Below are 6,000 nucleotides of genomic sequence, written 5' to 3'. Positions count from 1 at the left end.
ATATATTTAATAAAATAAAATATAAATATCGTTATCTTTATCATACTGGTTAAGTAATGAGTTCTCAAAAGTGGTTCTAGATATTTATAAAAGTTATATACGTTTTAATAATAAAGTTCTTTTTAAACTGAAAACGTTTTTGTACGTTTGAAACTAAATCAAATAAATATGATAATTTTGTTTTCCAAAACTAAATATATTTAAGAATTATTTTGTTTAAAGGTTAAAATAATGGAAATCGTTATATCATAAAACGTTTTAGAAAAGTAGAATCATAATAGGTTTCAAGTTTTGAAATTACAGTCTGTTGGTGAAGCATGTGATAAAGTTCAAAGGTTAAATAAATGTATGAAATCATCTTAATGAAAAATGTCGAGTTACTTAACTTGTCGATATCCAACATCGAAGTTATTTACACTCCACGTTCTTACTTATAAATCACTTTACCATTTTCTGAATGTTGTCAAAAAGAATAGATTTCTTAAATCACAATGGACCTCATAACATAGACCCGTAATCATATCACAATGTATCTGATAAATCAATCATTTGATATTATCTTCTAATTCCATCAATAAACATATTGAAACAAATACGTTCGTGTAAAGTATTATACGTTTAATACTTTATTAATATTCTCAAGTTATAATATATATATATATATATATATATATATATATATATATATATATATATATATATATATATATATATACATATATATACATATATATACATATCTATTTATATATAATGGTTCGTGAATCGTCAGAATTTGGTCGAGGTTATAATGAATGTATGAACACAATTTAAAATTCTTGAGATTTAACTTAACAAACTTTGCTTATCGTGTCGGAATAATATAAAGATAAAGTTTAAATTTCGTTGGAAATTTCTGGGTTGTCACACAGTACGGCTCCAACTGCGAAGTCACTCGCATCACACATGATTTCGAAAGGAAGACTCCAATCAGGAGCGATCATGATGGGTGCATGCGTGAGTTGTTCCTTCAGATATTTTAATGCCTCCTTACAGTCTTTATCGAATATGAATGGTACTTCCTTATCGAGGAGATGAGTGATAGGTCTCGTGACCTTCGAAAAATCCTTGATAAAACAACGGTAGAATCCGTTGTATCGTAGGAAACTCCTTACGGCTTTGACTGGTGGGTTCTGGAAGTTCAGATATGGTTTTGATCTTTGCTTTATCAACTTCTATTCCTGACTTTGATATCTTGTGTCCTAAAACTATTCCTTCTTTCACCATAAAGTAACATTTTTCCCAGTTCAATACTAAGTTTGAATCTTCACACCGGGTGAACATCTTGTCACGATTGGAAAAGGCACGACTCAAAAGTACTTCTGAAGATAGAGAAGTCATCCATGAAGACTTCCATACAACGTTCAATCATGTCGCGGAATATTGCTACCATACACCGCTGGAAAGTAGCAGGTGCATTGCACAACCCAAAAGACATGCGACGATAAGCAATATGTTCCGTATGGACAGGTGAAGGTTGTCTTCTCCTGGTCTTTTGGATCGAGAGGAATTTGAAAGTAGCCAAAAAACAATCGAGGAAACAGTTGAATTCGTTTCTCGACAATCGGTCCAACATCTGATCGATGAACATAAGTGGAAAATGATCTTTTTGGGTTGCATCGTTCAATTTACGATAATCTATGCAAACCCTCCAACCGGTGACCTCCCGTTTTGGAATAAGTTCATTATTCTTGTTCTTGATAATGATCATTCCTCCTTTCTTAGGTACCACTTGTACATGACTAAACCATGGTGAGTCAAAAATGGGATAGATCAGACCGGCATCCAGAAGTTTGATTACTTTTTTCTTGAAGACTTCTTGAATCATTGAGTTAATCCTTCTTTTCCTCTGAACTGATGGTTTGAAAGCGTCTTCCATGAAAATCTTGTGGGTGTAATAGTTTGGACTTATTCCTTTTATATTAGATATTTTCCAAGTAATTGCCTTTTTATGTGATTTCAGAACCTTAATCAATTCCACCTTCTCATGTGGCGTGAGTTCCTTTGAAATGATTACAGGGAGTTGCGATTCTCCTTCTAAGAATGCATACTCCAGATGTTCAGGTAACTTCTTTAATTCCAGTTCCAGAGGCTCTTCGATAGACGGCTTCATTCTTGCTATTTATTTTCTATCTAGCGAATCGTATCTCTCCTGGAACTCTAATTCTTCTTCTTCTTTAAGAGCGGTAACTGATGCTATCTGTTCCTTTATTCTGGAAATTGTCCTTCTTAATGATTCTTCTTCAGAAACTTCTTCTTTAGTTTCAAAGGTGGGCTTAGGAATATCATCCCAGTTCTCATTTAACGGAGGTTCCTGGTATACCGGAATGAAATCTGTTTCTTCATTCGGTCTTCTTCTTAATGGAGGTAATGGAATGCCTTGACCTAGTGGTGCTATACATATAGTTTTGCCTAAAAGGTTACTTTCAGAGATATGAGATTGGGTTGAACCTAGACCTATGGCTGAGTTGGTATCCAGATTTTCTTGAGGAGGTGTAAAGAACAGGTCCTTAGAAATTTGATCTTGACTGTAAACGACCATGGTTTCTTCCAGATATTCGCTGACGAGTTCTTGACAGGAATTAGCGAGATTGATATCTTCTTCGCGAGGGTAGATCATGAGTCAATCGACATTAAGTGTGACTTCTTCACTTCCAACTCTTAACTTCAATTATTTCTTGTGTACGTCAATTTCGGCTTTGGCATTATTCAAGAAGGGTTTGCCAAGAATGAGTGGGACCTTCATGTCTTACTCAATATCCATAATGACGAAATCAACGAGGAATGCGAACATATCCACTCTGACTAGGACATCCTCAGCTATTCTACGAGGAATCTTAACTGATTTGTCCGCGAGTTGGATAGTCATTCTGGTAGGTCTTAATTCATTAAGTCCTAGCTTCTTGAATAGAGAATTGGGCATTAGGTTTACACTGGCTCCCATATCTGTTAAAGCATTACTGATCTGGACATCTTGCAGGTATAAAGGCACAGTGAATCTTCTAGTATCTCCTAACTTAGGGGGAATACCATGTTGTAACACTAACGAACATTCTTCACTCAAGGGTAAGTTAATTATCTCTCTTAATCTCTCTTTGTTGAAAGAAATTCTTTGAAAATTTTTTCACAGTTTGGCATTTCAACCAAAGCATCTACTAGTCGTACATTAAAATGCAGATTTTTAATAATATCTTAGTACTTAGCGAATTACGCTTCTTGCTTTTCTTTCCTTAGCCTACTTGGGAAAGGTATGCGAGCTCGCGGAATGATTTCCGGAGCTTTAGGAGATACAGGTTCCGACGGATTGACAGGTGGGTCAATTGACACAGGTTCCTTATCCAAAAAGTCTTTTACGGGTGTAGTAATAGTTGTTTCCTTCCCACCTCTAGTTACTACTAGGGCATCAAACTCACTATACTCTGTCTCAACTTTAGCTGTTAACTGTTTAAGAGTAAGCTAAAAATTTGTTATTAATTCTTCAAAAGTTTTTATTAAAATGTCAAATTTATTTTGGCATTCTATAACTTCAATATTCGTGATGTATTACTTTTTTATAACATTAGCTAAAATCTTCTAAGAGTGGAGAGAATTTTTGAGTGATGGGGGAAGTATATTAACGTCCGCGCTATTTTGCTGTGTATGTGTTGGTCTAGGGTGAGGGCACCTTATACTGATATTGGTAGCATCGGGACTTGCAGGAATTGATAAACCTTGAAGAGTGAGGGTGAGATCTTCTAACCTTGATTCGACATTTTTAAAGTTTGAGTAGAGATGTCAACCTTCTCAGCAACTTCATTTCTTCAATCTTCATGTTGTTCAGCTATTGTTTCTAGGAGACTCCATGCTTCATCTGCTGTTCATAACATGAAATTTCCTTGCGAGGCCATGTCGAGGAGAGACTTATCATCTTTGTAAAAACCATTGTAAAGTGTGCAGAGGTTGTCTGCTCGACTTAACGAATGATTCAGACATCTTCTAAGTATCATCTTTAATCTATTTCAGTTTTCTTTTTGGAAAAGTTTGCGATGTCGTTTCTTAAACAGATTTGGAGGGAAGGTGGATAAAATTTGTTTAAAAACTTTTTGGCTAATTCTTCCCAAGAATGTATAGAATTCGGTTTAAGCTCATCAAACCATGTTGAAGCGTGTATAGATAAAGAATATTGTTAAAGATGAAGTTTTAAAATGTTTTTCTCAGTTTCTTCCTTCTTAAAAGAGTCAACCAGACTGATAAATTTGTTTAGATGAAAATTTGGATCGTCAGTTGGAAAACCTTGAAATTTACAGATCATACTGACTAGTTTGATCATATGTGAACTGATTTCAGGAATCCCTTCAGTTCCTAAAATGATTGGTCATCCTCTCTCTTCTAAGCATGGCTTTTGCATAGAAGCAAGAGTGACTTGTGGTTCCATTTTTTTAGATTTTTCTGTTTATAGGTTTTGAAAAATAACTTTCAGAAAATATTAATTAACTGAAAGGATTGTTATTTAAAAAAACAATTATTCTTGAAAATCGGTCGCTAACCTTATCGATATTCTGATTAATAGGGCTTGTTACAGATTATTTCGTACCCAAGTGGTCAGATCGACTTACGGAGAAGCAGGATCCTTTTGGTTCCAATATAATTGGATACTGTTCGGAAAATCTAACAACCAAATCTGTGTACAATAGTCTTTCGTAGACACCACTCAAATAGCACTTTCTGGTTTAAACCTTTCTCAACCAAAATATTCGATCCCCGACAGCGGCGCCAAGAAAAGCTCCCCTATGATATCTCTCAAAAAGTCGCTCAAAAAGTTGTCGGTTTTGTTTGTCGTCTAACAAGGTTGACTGATCGTTTTTTAGTGAAAACCATAGGGTGTCCTAATTTATTTGTTTGCGAGGCCCAAATATACTATTTTAACTCTCTAAGGTAGAAAGTGTAGTTGACCTAGGTGTCAGTTTTTTAAGGGATTAACGAATTGAAAATCAAGTGGATAGTTGTCTTTTGGTTAAATTATCTGGATAGAAGATAGTTTTGTTGTTATTAGCTAAAGATCCTATTTGTGGGAAAAGTAAATAGTTGGAGGGATATCCGGAGTATGCAGATTAGGGAAATGTTGACCAAAATATCCGTTTGGATTAGGGAAAGGTAGTTATGTTTATGTTAAAGCTTTGATTAGAGCAGTATAGATCTATTTGGATGAGCCTATTATACAGACCTACTTATCCCTGGAGTCTCGGAGTTTTCGTTGAGCAGTGAGAAGTATGTCACTGTGGTTGTATAAATGAAGGGTTTCCAGACCTCGGAGGTTATCCTCAGTAAGGCACTAGGTGTGTTAAAAAGTTGAGCGATAATCTTAACCCTCGTTATCAGTTGAGAAACTGAATAACAACGCATTATGTTGAATGAACACTAATCACAAACGGATGAAATCCGTCGGGTTAAGTTGACAAAACATTAATGAATACTAACAACCATTCCATCATACTAATGAGATCATAAAAATCTAAACATTATACGGAATTAAAGTTGATAAGATGATAGTAAAATTGATAGAAACCTAATAGATACCTCGAACAGTTGATATGACTTAATTCTAAGGCAATAATCAAACAAGAACATGCAATAGAGGTGGGTCATACAATTAAGGCACTAACTAGATCTTAGAAGCTCCTAAGAGGCCTCTTCAGAACAACTAGTAGGCATACTAGGTCATTCATGTCTCAATTCCTAGGTTACGTGTCCTAAAAGTACACTAGGTGCCTCTCGGGAACACCGACCATGCCGAGTTCATAGAATATTCAAGAATAGTATAACTAGGGTTGTTAGTCCTATGAAGTAGCTAAGTTCATATGGGTGGATAAGTCCTAGTCACAACCTAAGTTGGTCAATCCTTAAGATGCTAGCATAACAAACCTATCGGGGTCACAGTTTCAGCATAACAATAGTAATCGTACTAATTTAACATAACTAATC

This window comes from Rutidosis leptorrhynchoides, chromosome 5, assembly GCF_046630445.1.
Source record: "Rutidosis leptorrhynchoides isolate AG116_Rl617_1_P2 chromosome 5, CSIRO_AGI_Rlap_v1, whole genome shotgun sequence".
Taxonomy (NCBI): Eukaryota; Viridiplantae; Streptophyta; class Magnoliopsida; order Asterales; family Asteraceae; genus Rutidosis; species Rutidosis leptorrhynchoides.
Note: the sequence above shows the minus strand (reverse complement) of the source record.